General features: G+C 40.7%; 1 non-coding gene across 1 annotated transcript; it reads left to right on the top strand.

Moving 5' to 3' along the window:
- Positions 1-10,663: 10,663 nt before the first annotated feature.
- On the top strand, positions 10,664-10,770 carry LOC131219742 (small nucleolar RNA R71). The gene has a single exon (XR_009158387.1). It is a non-coding gene; the product is annotated as a small nucleolar RNA R71 (small nucleolar RNA).
- The last annotated feature ends 4,264 nt before the right edge of the window (positions 10,771-15,034 follow it).

Below are 15,034 nucleotides of genomic sequence, written 5' to 3'. Positions count from 1 at the left end.
GGCCTCATCAACGGCATTCCAAATCACTCCATGTCTGACTGAAATGAAGTGAAAAAGCTGATGGACGGTGTGGATTTCTTCTCTGATACCGATCAGGTGCCCCACCAAGCATCAGCGCAATAACCCTGTTCGTAGCCTGCGCACGCCCGAGAAAAACGGCCACTGTTGGCTGTTGTGTGATCCCGATCAACGTCGGACCAATAATCCAGACCGTTCATCTGAAATCTACGCAAAAACCGTCTGTAGGGACGTTTTCTTTTTACAAAAACTGGGCCCAACGCAGATCGGTTGCGTTGTTTTTCTGCTGCGAAAGAAATTACGCACGCTGCTGCGTAAGAAACCCACGGAGTGCGGAAGCTCTCCACCGACCTTGCTGGCGCTTATAAAAGATAGAAGTAAGAGAGGGAGAGGGGGATCGGAGCTTAGGCTTAGACGTGGACGTGGATGCACAAGAGAGAGAAAGAGGAAAAGTCAGATTTGTTCTTTACTGTTTTATGATGTTTTTGAGATTTAGCCTGATCAGGTTTATGTGTGGCTAAACCTCTTAGCTAAGGCTAAGAGGTGAAGCTTGTGGTGAGATGGGAGACTCTATTTTATGCTTGTAATTTAATTTAAATTTATGAACTAACTTTGATTTTAGTTTGATAATTAAGGGGATGTTTTTAGTTTTTAATGGTCTGTTGTGACTGAAATTACAATGGGTCTGCGATGGCTTTGAGTATTTCTTTTTCCTTATTTTGATTATGACGTTAGGAAGTCCTGTTATTCGCCATCGTCTCCTGGGCATGGTTGGATGACGTTACCCTTCCTAACCTTCATATCATATTGATTGGTTTTTAATTAGTTTAATTCTGTTGTTTACTTTGTCTCCTGGGCATGGTTTGGTGATGGAATCCATTCTAATTCATATACCTTTCATCTCTTGAAAACTATATCAAAGGAAGTTCAGTTGATTTCCATGATTTTTGAAGCAGACATAAGATCTCCCTGATCTCTACAAGTGGATCTTCAAATCCCTAGTTTCTTATCTCTGATTTCTCTTAAGTTTTGCATTAATCTCTCACCATTATTCATCAATTTATATTTGATTTAGATTTCATCTTAGGCTAGTTTTATTTCTACCTAGTTTCAGATTACGTACAGGTATCAATCCCTTGGGATTCGACCTCGGTCTCACCGAGTTTATTACTACATCACAACCCTATACTTGGGGAGTGAACAGCTATAAATTTGGTTAAATATTCTGTTTATCACTCTCTTATTAAATACATTGATGTTCGTCACCACTTTATCCAATAGGTGCTTGAAGAAGGAGGCGTGACTCTGAAGAAAATTCACACCAGCATGAATTCAGCAGACATGCTCACCAAGGTTTTCCTACAGAGAAGTTCAAGTTTTGTACAACTTCTCTAGGCTTAGCGATGGCGTAAAAGGAAGACGGAGTATGCATGAGAAGCGTTGATGGAGCTATGATGCAAGATAGAAATAAGAGAAGAGGACAAGAAGCTACATGTTTGATGATTGAAGACATAGTGGAGATTGTTATATTTTATGTCTTAAATCAAGTCAGATACAGGGTCTGTCGATGCCATCGATAGTCTGTTTGATGTCACCTTCGATGGCATTAAATAGTTCTCGATCCCATCGATATTTCCTGGATTTTCTTCAATTGGTTACTGGACTAACTGGGCATTTTTTCGATGGCATCGACAAGATTAATTCGATGGCATCGAAAGGCCTTCGATGGCGTCTACAAGATTCTGCGTAGTTTTTACGCAAAACCACAGATTTGCAGGATTTGTTTCCAATTTCGTTTGGGATTCTTTCCAAGGCTATATATATGGGTGTAAATGGGATTGGGAGGTATTCTAAGGGTTTCAAATGGGTGTAGCAAGGGTGAGATTCGTAGTTGTTCGAATCGGGTAAGCCTTCTCTCTTTGTAATTTCTGCTTTCTGAGTGAATTTTTGCCACTTCGTGCTGTGGTTTTTCCCAAAAGGGGTTTCCACATTAATTCGTTGTGTTTGCTTAGTGATTTTTTTATTGCTATCCTAGATTCATCTTTGTGTGATTCTACCATTTTCCCCAACAATTTCATCTTATCCCAAACTTGAGAATCCCAGATATCACCGAAGAAGAAAGGAGCAGCAGCTACTCGATCATTAGTCCTGCCATCTACATTCAAACATTGTATTGGAGCCGACTCTCATGGATCTATTTCACTTCCTTTCTAATCCTTTGCATCTCAGTACCAAACTGATGGTGGTGTCTCACCTCCTTTCTAATCCTCGTTATGTTAAGGACAATTGGAATTTGGAAGAGGAGGGAGAGCTGCTAATAGAATGGTTGTTTTGTGCAGTCCTCAAAATGCCTAATGAATATAGACTTATAATGCATGTGGGCCATCCATTGTGGGTCCACCTTCGAAGTAAGTCGTCCATCATACAAGGCTCACCTTGAATGTGGGCCATTCATCATTAAGGGCCAACCTTTGATGTGGGCCCTCCATTATGTGAGGCCCACCTTGAAGTAGGTCATCCATCATGTGGTCCTCAAGTAACTTGTTCACACCCCAAGTGCAGGGTTGTGATGTAGTAATAAACTCGGTAAGACCGAGGTCGAATCCACAGGGACTGAAACCTGTACGTTATCTGAAAATAACCAGATCTAGAACTAGGCTAAGATGAAATCTAAACCAATTGTGATTTGAGAAATAATGGTGAAATATTAATCTAAACTTAAAGAATTCAGAGAAAGGGAACTAGGGATTCAGAGGATCCACTTGTAGAGATCAGAGAGATCCTATGCCTGCTTCATGAATATTATACTGAACTTACTTGATATAGTTTTCAAGAGATGAAAGGTATAAGAATTAGGTATGATTCCATCACAAATCCATGCCTAAGAGACAAGGTAAACAACAGAACTTAGACCAATCCATAACCAACTAAAAGATGTATGAGTGTTAGGAAGGATTCCATCATCCAACCATGTCTATGAGATGATGGCGAACAACAGGGTTTCCGAACATCAAAATAAAAGGAAAGGAATTATTCAAGCCATCACAGATCTACTGTAATTTAAATCACAACAAACCATTAATGACTAAAAGAATTTCTTAAAACAAAACAAAGTCAATTAGTTCAGTTCAAATCAAACCTGTAGAAGCTCCCATCACGCCACAAGCTTCACCTCTTAGCCCTAGCTAAGGGATTTAGCCTAACATAATCATAGAAAAAAGAAGAAAAATAAAGAAAAAATACATAAAAATTTCAAACACTTCTCTCTCCGCCTCTCTCTCTCTCTATCTGACGTCCTCTATTCAAGCACACCCCCTTCTCCACGTTTGGAACTCTTTTTATAGCTTTTGGAGTGGTGGAAATCGGATTTGGGAAGCTATCGCACGCGCAGCGAAAGCCTTTTTGCAGCCGAGTTTGGGGCTTCATAACTCTCGCGTTCCTTACATTATTTCTGTAAAATCAGCGTCTCTTGGAAGTATTTTGGCTGGCCTACACGATGGACGGTTCAGATCTGCCTATGATCAAAGATGGTGGGCCACAACTGCCTGGAAAATCCGATTTCGCGGACGTGCATAGCCTTTCGCACGTCCAACGCTGACGTGATCGGTGGGCCCCACAGAAGTATTTTCGAGAAAATTCACCCCGTCCATTAGATTGCCCTCGAAATTTCGGTAAGAAACGAATGGTTTTTCATGTCCATTGGCTCAGAATTAGAGAAGAAATCATTCAAACATCAATTTGAATGTTGCAGAGCAGTCCACTTATGGCCTCTGTAACGCGCACGTGTGCTTGCATGGGTACAAACAGTTAGCATAGGGTCGATGAATTCGTGGCCCTCTATACGATGGACGGATTGGATTATCCGTACGTACACTATGTGGGGCCCACTAGCGTCCGTAAAAACGGACAGCGTCCGTCCGTTTTAACCGCATAAAATGACAATTGCCGTATTGGGAAGAAGACGTGGGTCAGCACTGCTGACCCGCCTAAGTTGGTTCGATGCACCGCGGTACGTGTGTACCTCATGTACACACGTTGTATATACGGGGCCCACTGTAATGTATATGCAAGATCCGATCCATCCATTTGTTTCCTCATCTTATTTAAACCACCAAGACCAAAGTTGAGACAGTTCCAGATATCAGGCGGGCCCAGAATCAACGGTTTATGGGCTGATCTGTTAGTTGGGGTACTTCCATAGTGAACTGAGGGTTGAAATTTGATATGTACGATTAATTTATGGCCCTCGGGCCATGTATAACGTTTTGAGCCAATCAGATGGCGAGAACTATGTGATCTTGCATTTTTCACCATTTTCGGGCCTCTTTAACGTGAACGGCTTGATTTCCTCGGATCCCTGGTGTGTAATTCTATCAATCTTGGTCCCCTGGAGTCCGTCCCTTGCCTTGGGTGTCATCAGAGCGTCAAATCCATGGTTTAAGCACCTTTTTTTAGTTCATGCTTGTAAATACACTCTACATCACAAACACAATTAAATCAGGCTGTTAAACGGTATCATGCTTGTAAATCCATGCAATAACTGGGTCTGATATGCAATATTTGACCCTCAACACAACCCCCAACCAGCATTTTGCTAGTCCCGAGCAAAATATGCGAAAAGTAAGTTGAGAATTACAGAACAATTTCTATAAACTCGAGTGATTTTTGTAGAATAATCCAGATATGAGAATTCCCAGATTCATAAATATTGGATATTACTCTCCTAGACTCGAGCGCATGGTAAACTTCATAATCAAGTTCAAAGTATTATCCCATTAATTAGAAAATTTCTAATCATTGAGATCTATGAGCATACAGTGTAATCTCAGCTTATCATCCTTAAAATTCACTTCTCTATTTCAGGATATCATTGGTAACCAATAAGAAGATTCATGATAACCAAAACTTGCCTCACAGATCATCTTTTCATTCCTTCAGCTTTTGATTTTTCCATTAAAAGTGACGCCAAGAAGGGGAATCAAATCCTCACCTACAGGGAGCAAACCTATGATGAAGACTGTATACCCAAATTTCTCACATATCATTCATAGGGAATTAAATCTACACCTATAGGGAGCAAACCTATGGTATAGACCATTCGCCCAATCCTTTCAATTTCTCAGGTTGGTTCCTTTCAAGCTTAGTGAGTACCAAGTAAATCCTTCAATATCAAACTGAAACCTTAATCTGAAAGCGAGATGTGACATGTGAGATCATAACTCAATCAATGTTTACAACTTCTAATTTTGGATTAACAATTCAAACTTAACTATGAAATCCAACAGATACTGAATCCAAGCGTCTTAAATTACCAACATCACGTATCTTGAAATTCCAAGTGCCCTAGATGGCTGTCAAAATCCCTTCAAATTCACAAGAAAGTCCAGAAAAATTTTTAAAAAAATTCACAATTCTTGCTCAAGACCAAGAAAATGCTGATTAGGAAACCTAGTCTCCCACCCCCAACCTAAAATCTACATTGTCCTCAATGTAAAAGAAATAAGCATGCAATGCACATGGGACAACAAAATATAAGAGGAGTGATAGAAAGATAGTACCTGGATGAAAGAATCAAAGGCTTTTCCAAAGATACTTACGTAAGATCAGGTCAGCACAAGAGAGAAACCAACAGAAGTAAAATAAAAATAACAAAAATGAAATCCTACCTACACCATTTTCGCAGGTACTCTCGATTGCATTTAGCGTATGCAACAAGCCTTTAAACCCCTAGGTTGCCCCTAGTGGACGAGTTGTAGTCTCGTGAGGGTTTGCAGCAATGTTACCCACAAACATTGAACTAACTAACTAGGAAAATGAAATAGAAAGAAAAGCTGGGTTAGCTCCTAGGAGCGCGAAGTTCACCGTCTATTCTAAAACAGAATAAAGGAAACTATCCTATTCCTATGAAAACGGGAAACCTACCTATACCTCCATCAGACTAGGAGATCAATCCTGGTAAACAGGATCAGTCAGAGGTATGGATATGTCCTCTGAATCAAATTTCTCGACAAATGGCTTTAAGCGATGTCCATTTACTTTAAACTCCTTGCCATTGTCGGGGTCTCTTATCTCGACGGCCCCATGAGAGTAAGCAGTGATAACAGTAAAAGGGTCGGTCCAACGAGATCGAAGCTTACCCGGAAAGAGATGTAATCGAGAGTTATACAAGAGGACTTTCTGGCCTGGCGTGAATGATTTTCGTAAAATATGTTGGTCATGAAACGCCTTCATCTTGTCCTTGTAAATTCTCGAGTTCTCATAAGCATCGTTTTGGATTTCTTCGAGTTCATTTAACTGAAGTTTGCGTAGCGAGCCAGCGTTGTCCAAATTGAAATTCAAACTTTTGATCGCCTAGTAGGCTCTATGTTCCAACTCCACAGGCAAGTGGTAAGCTTTCCCATAGACAAGTCTAAAGGGAGACATTCCAATAGGGATTTTAAAAGCAGTACGGTACGCCCATAAGGCATCGGTCAATCGAATTGACCAATCCTTACGGTCAGGGTTAACCGTTTTTTCCAAAATGTGTTTGATCTCCCTATTAGAAATCTCAACTTGCCCGCTTGTCTGTGGGTGGTATGGGGTGCTCACCTTATAAGAGATACCGTATTGGTCTATTACAAAAGTGTGAGCCCCCATCACTAATGATAGCTCGAGGCGTTCCAAATCGGGAAAGGATGTTCTCTTTTAGGAATTTAATGACCGTGCGATGGTCATTATTCCGATACGGAATCGCTTCAACCCATTTAGTGACATAGTCTACAGCGAGCAAAATATATATATTTCCAAAAGATTGGGGAAATGGTCCCATAAAATCGATGCCCCAGCAATCAAATGCCTCGATGATAAGAATGAGATTCAAAGGCATCATATTTCGACGGGACAACGCTCCCAATTTTTTACAACGCTCACAAGCTTTGCAAAACTCGTGAGTGTCCCTGAACATAGTGGGCCAGTAAAAGTCATACTGCAAAATCTTGGCCGTAGTCTTTTTAGCAGAAAAGTGACCACCACAGGCCTGTGAGTGACAAAAGGAGATGATACTTTGATGCTCATCGTCTGGCACACATCTCCTCAGGATTTGGTCTGGGCAATATTTAAACAAATACGGATCATCTCAGAAAAAGTTATGTACCTTGGTGAAAAATTTCTTCTTATCTTGCGTAGTCCAATGTATCGGTATGGAACCTGTGGCAAGATAATTAGCAATATCAGCGAACCAAGGTGAATGGGAGACTCTGAACAATTGTTCATCGGGAACATGTCATTGATATGTGTTGTTTCAAGGGAATCAAAGGGATTAAGGCGAGAAAGATGGTCAGCCACTACGTTCTCAACTCCCCTTTTATCTTTTATCTCTAGGTCAAATTCCTGGAGTAGGAGGATCCATCGTATCAGGCGGGGCTTAGCATCATTCTTAGACAGAAGATACTTAAGTGCTGCGTGATCAGTGTAAATAATGATCTTGGATCCAATCAAGTAGGACCTAAATTTGTCCAAGGCGAACACTACGGCTAAGAGTTCCTTTTCCGCAGTCGAGTAGTTCACTTGGGCAGGATTTAGAGTCTTACTTGCGTAATGAATAACGTAGGGTTTCTTATCTTTTCTATGGCCTAGAACTGCCCCAAGAGCATAATCAGACGCGTCGCACATAAGTTCAAAAGGAATGCTCCAGTCAGGTGGCTGTATGATGGGTGCACTAGTCAATATGTCCTTAAGCTTAGTGAAAGCTTCCTGACATGGTTCAGTCCACTCGTATGGTGCATCCTTTTGAAGTAGATTACATAGAGGACGAGAGATGAGACTAAAGTCCTTTATGAATCTTCTGTAAAACCCGGCGTGTCCTAGGAAGGATCGCACGTCCCTTATGTTCTTGGGTGGAGGTAGGTTAGAGATAAGATCGATCTTTGCCTTATCCACCTCGATTCCTTTGGATGAAATAATGTTCCCAAGGACAATTCCCTTCTGAACCATGAAATGGCACTTCTACCAATTAAGTACCAAGTTCTTTTCTTGACATCTTTTCAGCACACATTTAAGACTTTCCAAGCACTCGCTGAAAGATGGACCGAAGACGGAGAAATCATCCATGAAGACCTCTAAATATTGCCCCACCATATTAGAAAATATGCTCATTATACATCACTGGAAGGTGGCAGGAGCATTACATAGTCCAAACGGCATCCTTCGGTAAGTAAAGGTGCCGTAGGGACATGTAAACGTAGTCTTTTCTTGATCTTCAGGGGCGATCTCTATCTGGTTGTAGCCCGAATACCCGTCAAGGAAACTGTAATAGGAATGACCAGCTAACCTTTCCAAGATCTGATCAATGAAGGGCAAAGGAAAGTGGTCTTTCCTCGTGACGGTATTTAATTTTCTATAGTCAATGCACATCTTCCAACCAGTAGTGACTCTAGTCGGCACGAGTTCATTATTGGCATTGGCTACGATGGTGATCCCGGACTTCTTAGGAACCACCTGAGTTGGACTCACCCATTGACTATCAGATATAGGGTATATGATACCCACATCCAATAGTTTAAAAACCTCGGCCTTAACCACTTCCTTCATGTTTGGATTTAGTCTACGTTGTGGTTGCCGAGCGGTCTTCGCATTATCCTCAAGATATATGCGGTGAGTACAAATCGAGGGGTCGATTCCCTTGAGGTCCGCAATTGTCCATCTAAGGGCTCCCTTATACTCCAGGAGAGTAGATATGAGCATACTCTCTTGTTCTTTCTCAAGGTGGGCAGAAATCATCACCGGGTATGTCTCATCTTGACCTAAGTATGCATATTTTAAATCAGAGGGCAAGGGTTTTAGGTCAAGCTTCGGTGGCTAGAGGCACTTCATCAGTTTGGGGTAACCCTTCAAATTGTGGCCTCCACCGGTTAACTTCAAGTACCGGTACCGCATCAAGCATGGTACACGTCTCCCTAATTATGTCATCATCAAACTCATGGGAGTGGGCCAGGCACGTCTCTAGAGGATCAGAGGATAAGGTAAGGGGTGTCCTGTCATCCACGAAAGTATCGATCATGTTAATATCGTGGATATCGTCATCTTCCTCTATCCGTCTGGCCGTGTTGAAAAAGATATTCATTTCTAATGTCATATTCCCGAAAGACATACTCATGACACCATTCTTGCAATTGATAATTGCATTTGAAGTGGCAAGGAATGGGCGACCAAGAATGAAAGGAATCTGAGTGCTTGTATTACCGATGGGTTCGGTATCCAGGATGATGAAATCAACTGGATAGTAAAATCGATCAACCTGGACCAACACATCCTCAATTATCCCTCTTGGTATACGAACAGAGCGATCAGCAAGTTGTAGTGTGGTTAAGGTGGGTTTTAATTCACTTAAGCCTAACTGTTTATATACCGAGTAGGGGATAAGATTAACATCGCTCCTAAGTCAAGAAGTGCGTGATCAATTCGATAGTCTCCAATTACACATGATATGGTTGGGCTACCGGGGTCTTTGAATTTTTGCGGCACATCTTGCTTTAGGATGGCACTCACTTTCTCAATCAGGAAGATTTTCTTTTAAATATTTTACCGTCTTTTGGTCGTACATAAGTCTTTTAGGAATTTGGCATATGAAGGTATTTGTTTCACGGCATCAAGTAGTGGAATGTTGACCTTTACTTGTTTCAACACCTCTAGAATATCCTGAGAGTTAGAGAGCGATTTTGGTGCAACCAACCGTTGGGGAAATGGAGCAGCCGGCTTTCCTTGAGGTTCCGGTTCTAATTCTGGTGGGGCATGGCTAGATCCATCTTCTTTATCCACTTCCAGGTCCTTAGGCTTTTTCGCCCTAACCGGAATGGTTTTATCAATGATCTTTCCACTCCTAACAGTGGTGATGGATTTAGCTTGCTCCATCTGATTTGAAGAGCTTGGGTCGCTAACTTCATATTGTGGTTTAGGATTGGGAAGAGGTTGAGCTGGGAAGCTTCCCTTGTTCCCAATCGTATTTTCAGCCTTAAGTCCTTGTATTACTTTTGTTAGGTCTTGGAAGGCCTGTAGCATACCCTGATTGAAAAGCTCTTGCTTTTGAAAATGTTTCAGAACCGAATCCTCTTGAGGTTTCTCTTGAGTTGGATTTTGATTTAGGTAACCTTGAGGTGTTGCGGTTTGTCCATTCCTCCAACTGAAGTTGGGATGATTTCTCTAGCCAGGATTGTATGTGTTAGAGGTGGGCCCACTGAAAGGTCTTTGGTAATTGCTTACAGCATTGGATTGCTCATTTAATACCTCTTGAAAGGCAGAGATAGTTGGACAGTTTTCAGTAATATGAATGTTGCAACCACAGATGCTACAAACAATTTCCTTAGCCTTATCCTTCTTAAATTTCATGGCCTCGAGTTTCCTAATGAGATTAGCTACCTTAGCATTAATATTATCGTCTTCTCTCAGGAGATACATTCCACCCCTTTCCTTGGAATGAGTCGGCCTAGACGTAGTACTAGGTCTAGAGGAGATATCCCATGTTTGTGTGTTCTCAGCAAGTTTATCAAAGTAATCCCACACTTCATCGACTCCTTTATTCATATACTCCCCATTACACATCGTCTCGACTAATTGGCGCATGGGAGATGTCAGTCCATCATAGAAAAAGTTCGTGATACGCCACGTTTCAAAACCATGTTGTGGGCATGAACTGACAAGATCCTTGAACCGCTCCCAACATTGGAAGAATGTTTCATCTTCCCTTTGGGCGAAGTTCATGATCACCTTTCTTAGGGTGTTCGTCTTATGATCGCCTTGTCATGTCATTCCATTTGCCAATTGATCGAGGACGTAGTGAATGTAACCACGTCTTGGCTTTCTCTTTCAAAGAAAAGGGAAAGAGTTTCAACCTGACCGTGTCATCAGACACGTTAAGAAAGTATAAGGTAGCTATGATCTCGTCAAATTCTTTTAAATGTAAGTAAGGATTCTCTGACTCAAGCCCATGAAATTTAGGGAGGAGTTGGATCACCCCTGGCTTGATATCCATGTGTCATGCATTCTCAGGAAAAACCATGCATGAGGGCATACTCACCCCCGCCGGTTGTAAGTAATCTCGTAAGGTACGAGGCAGGGGTGCTTGATGCACCTCATTCTCATCCTGGAGATCTTCTACCCTAGGTTGGGGTAGAAGATGTTGATTTTCAGCCATATCCTCAATTAACTCAGGGGATTTCGAGCGGTGTCTAGTCCTACGATGGACAGTTAACCCCTCAACTAATCCTCCTTCAGTCAAGAGACGTCGAGTGTTATCACGAGCCCACTAGGGCATGAAACACTCGCAGCCCTCAATCAAATTCTAAACCTAATCCTAAGAAGGGAAATAAAAATCTAAAAAGAAAAAGAGTGTTGGAAGGAAGTTACCAAATTGGAGTCCCTAAATTGAAACCTGCAAAATAGAACAAAACAAGTTAGTTTCTAAGAATAACAAGCCTATAAAATTCCTAAGAAGAGAAATATAGAAATAAAAAGAAACAAGGAAGAATTCCTAAATTAGAAAGTAGAAATTTAGAAAGAGCGTACCGAATTAGAAATTTCTAATAAGCCTACAAAACAGGAAAGTTAGTTTCTAAACAGAAAGTCTTAAAATAGAAAATTTCTAAAAATAAAATAGGAAACAAAATTAGATTCTAAAAGAGTTAGAATTAGAAACTTACTAAAAAGGAATCCTAATCTAGAAATAGTAAGGAAGAGAGAAATTACCAATTTAGAAACCTATCTCAAAATCCTACAAAATAAGAAAGTTGGGTTAGTTTCTAAAAAAAAAGGAAAACTATCTAAAAATAGAAAGTTATTTAAATAGAAAATTTCTAAAAATTAAAGAAAAACCTGGAATTAGAAAATTCTAAAATAAATCCTAAAAATCAGAAAAGTCCTAATCTTAAACTAATCCTAAAACCAGTTATCTTCAGGAAACGTAGCCGTCAATCCCCGGCAACGGCGCCAAAAACTTGTTCACACCCCAAGTGCAGGGTTGTGATGTAGTAATAAACTCGGTAAGACCGAGGTCGAATCCACAGGGACTGAAACCTGTACGTTATCCGAAAATAACCAAATCTAGAACTAGGCTAAGATGAAATCTAAACCAATTGTGATTTGAGAAATAATGGTGAAATATTAATCTAAACTTAAAGAATTCAGAGAAAGGGAACTAGGGATTCAGAGGATCCACTTGTAGAGATCAGGGAGATCTTATGCCTGCTTCATGGATATTATACTGAACTTACTTGATATAGTTTTCAAGAGATGAAAGGTATAAGAATTAGGTATGATTCCATCATAAATACATGCCTAAGAGACAAGGTAAACAACAGAACTTAAACTAATCCATAACCAACTAAAAGATGTATGAGTGTTAGGAAGGATTCCATCATCCAACCATGTCTATGAGATGATGGCGAACAACAGGGTTTCCGAACATCAAAATAAAAGGAAAGGAATTATTCAAGCCATCACAGATTTACTGTAATTTAAATCACAACAAACCATTAATGACTAAAAGAATTTCTTAAATCAAAACAAAGTCAATCAGTTTAGTTCAAATTAAACCTGTAGAAGCTCCCATCATGCCACAAGCTTCACCTCTTAGCCCTAGCTAAGGGATTTAGCCTAACATAATCATAGGAAAAAGAAGAAAAATAAAGAAAAAATACATAAAAATTCCAAACACTTCTCTCTCCGCCTCTCTCTCTCTATCTGACGTCCCCTATTCAAGCACACCCTCTTCTCCACGTTTAGAACTCTTTTTATAGCTTTTGGGGTGGTGGAAATTGGATTTGGGAAGCTATCGCACGCGCAGCGAAAGCCTTTTCGCAGCCGAGTTCGGGGCTTCATAACTCTCGCGTTCCTTGCATTATTTCTATAAAATCAGCGTCTCTTGAAAGTATTTTGGCTGGCCTACACGATGGACGGTTCAGATCTGCCATATGATCAAAGATGGTGGGCCACAACTGCCTGGAAAATCTGATTTCGCAGATGTGCGTAGCCTTTCGCACGTCCGGCGCTGACGTGATCGGTGGGCCACACAGAGGTATTTTCGAGGAAATCCACCCCGTCCATTAGATTGCCCTCGAAATTTCGGTCAGAAAAGGATGGTTTTTCATGTCCATTGGCTCAGAATCAGGGAAGAAATCATTCAAACATCAATTTGAACGTTGCAGGGCAGTCCACTTATGGCCTCTGTAACGCGCACGTGTGCTTGCATGGGTACAAACAGTTAGCATAGGGTCGATGAATTCGTGGCCCTCTACACGATGGACGGATTGGATTATCCGTACGTACACTATGTGGGGCCCACTAGTGTCCGTAAAAACGGACAGCGTCCGTCCATTTCAACCGCGTAAAATGACAATTGCCGTATTGGGAAGAAGACGCGGGTCAGCGCAGCTGACCCACCTAAGTTGGTTCGATGCACCGCGGCACGTGTGTACCTCATGTACACACGTTGTATATACGGGGCCCACTGTAATGTATATGCAAGATCCGATCCATCCATTTGTTTCCTCATCTTATTTAAACCGCCGAGACCAAAGTTGAGACAGTTCCAGATATCAGGCGGGCCCAGAATCAACGGTTTATGGGCTGATCTGTCATTTGGGGTACTTCTATAGTGAACTGAGGACTGAAATTTGATATGTACGGTTAATTTATGGCCCTCGGGCCATGTATAAAGTTTTGAGCCAATCAGATGGCGAGAACTATGTGATCTTGCATTTTTCACCATTTTCGGGCCTCTTTAACGTGAATGGCTTGATTTCCTCGGATCTCTGGTGTGTAATTCCATCGATCTTAGTCCCCTGGAGTCCGTCCCTTGCCTTGGGTGTCATTAGAGCGTCAAATCCATAGTTTAAGCACCCTTTTTCAGTTCATGCTTGTAAATATACTCTGCATCACAAACACGATTAAATCAGGCTGTTAAACGGTATCATGCTTGTAAATCCATGCAATAACTGGGTCTGATATGCAATATTTGACCCTCAACACAACTTAAATCAGGCTGTTAAACGGTATCATGCTTGTAAATCCATGCAATAACTGGGTCTGATATGCAATATTTGACCCTCAACACAACTTATCTCAAATAAGTTACTTATTAAGCTGAAGTGATTAACTTTTGAGTAAAAAAGTTACTTATAATTGATTGTAAACCAAACCTACTTATCCCAAATAAGTTACTTGTCCAATGCTATTAAGTAGAAAAAGTAAGAAATAAATTATTTCAGATAAGTTTGGTTTATGATCAATTATAAGTAACTTTTTAATGTCAATGGGCTGAGTTAGCCTGATGGGCTTCGAGTCTAGCCCGCTTTAGGCCGGGCTTGAGCTGGAGTATCAACCCCACAGCCCGGGCTCAAGCTTAAAACTCTGGCCCGTTCACAATCATGCTAGTCTTGGACTTACATGTCCAAAGCCCACCGACTGGCCTAACCTTTTCACCATTTCACAGTTAAAGAATTTAAAATAAAAAAATTTCCTCTTCAAAATTTTGAAATTTCATAAACTAGCCATCTCTCTTCTCTCTCTCTCTTTACGCGATTGAATTTACCCACTCCCTTTTCAAAAAGTTTTTAAAAAAAAAAAACACCAGCATTCCTTCTCTCCCTCTTCATAAGATTGAAAATTTTAAAACCCGCATATCCTCTCTCTCTCTCTCTCTCAAGGGCTACAACTAACCTTGGTCCAAGCTCCAACTAAACTACTTTCGCCCATTATGTGTCGGGCCAGATTTTAAATATTTGTTTAAAAGATGAGAGCTTGGATATACATTAGCCCCAGCTGTTGACAACACCTTTTAAATACAAAAAAAAAGAGATAAATTTTATGGGTCCTATTATGATGTATGTTTTTTTATCCATGTCGTTCATCTATTTTATCGGTTCACTTTAAACAAAAATTCAAAAATAAAGTAAATCTAAAGCTCTAGTGGACCATACTATATAAAATAATGGTGGTTAACCATTAATGGACTACAAAAGTTTTGGATTAAGTTGATATTTATTTT

Source organism: Magnolia sinica, chromosome 11 (genome assembly GCF_029962835.1).
Source record: "Magnolia sinica isolate HGM2019 chromosome 11, MsV1, whole genome shotgun sequence".
NCBI classification, from domain to species: Eukaryota; Viridiplantae; Streptophyta; class Magnoliopsida; order Magnoliales; family Magnoliaceae; genus Magnolia; species Magnolia sinica.
The sequence above is the reverse complement of the archived record's forward strand: the minus strand, read 5'-3'. Positions and strand labels throughout refer to the sequence as shown.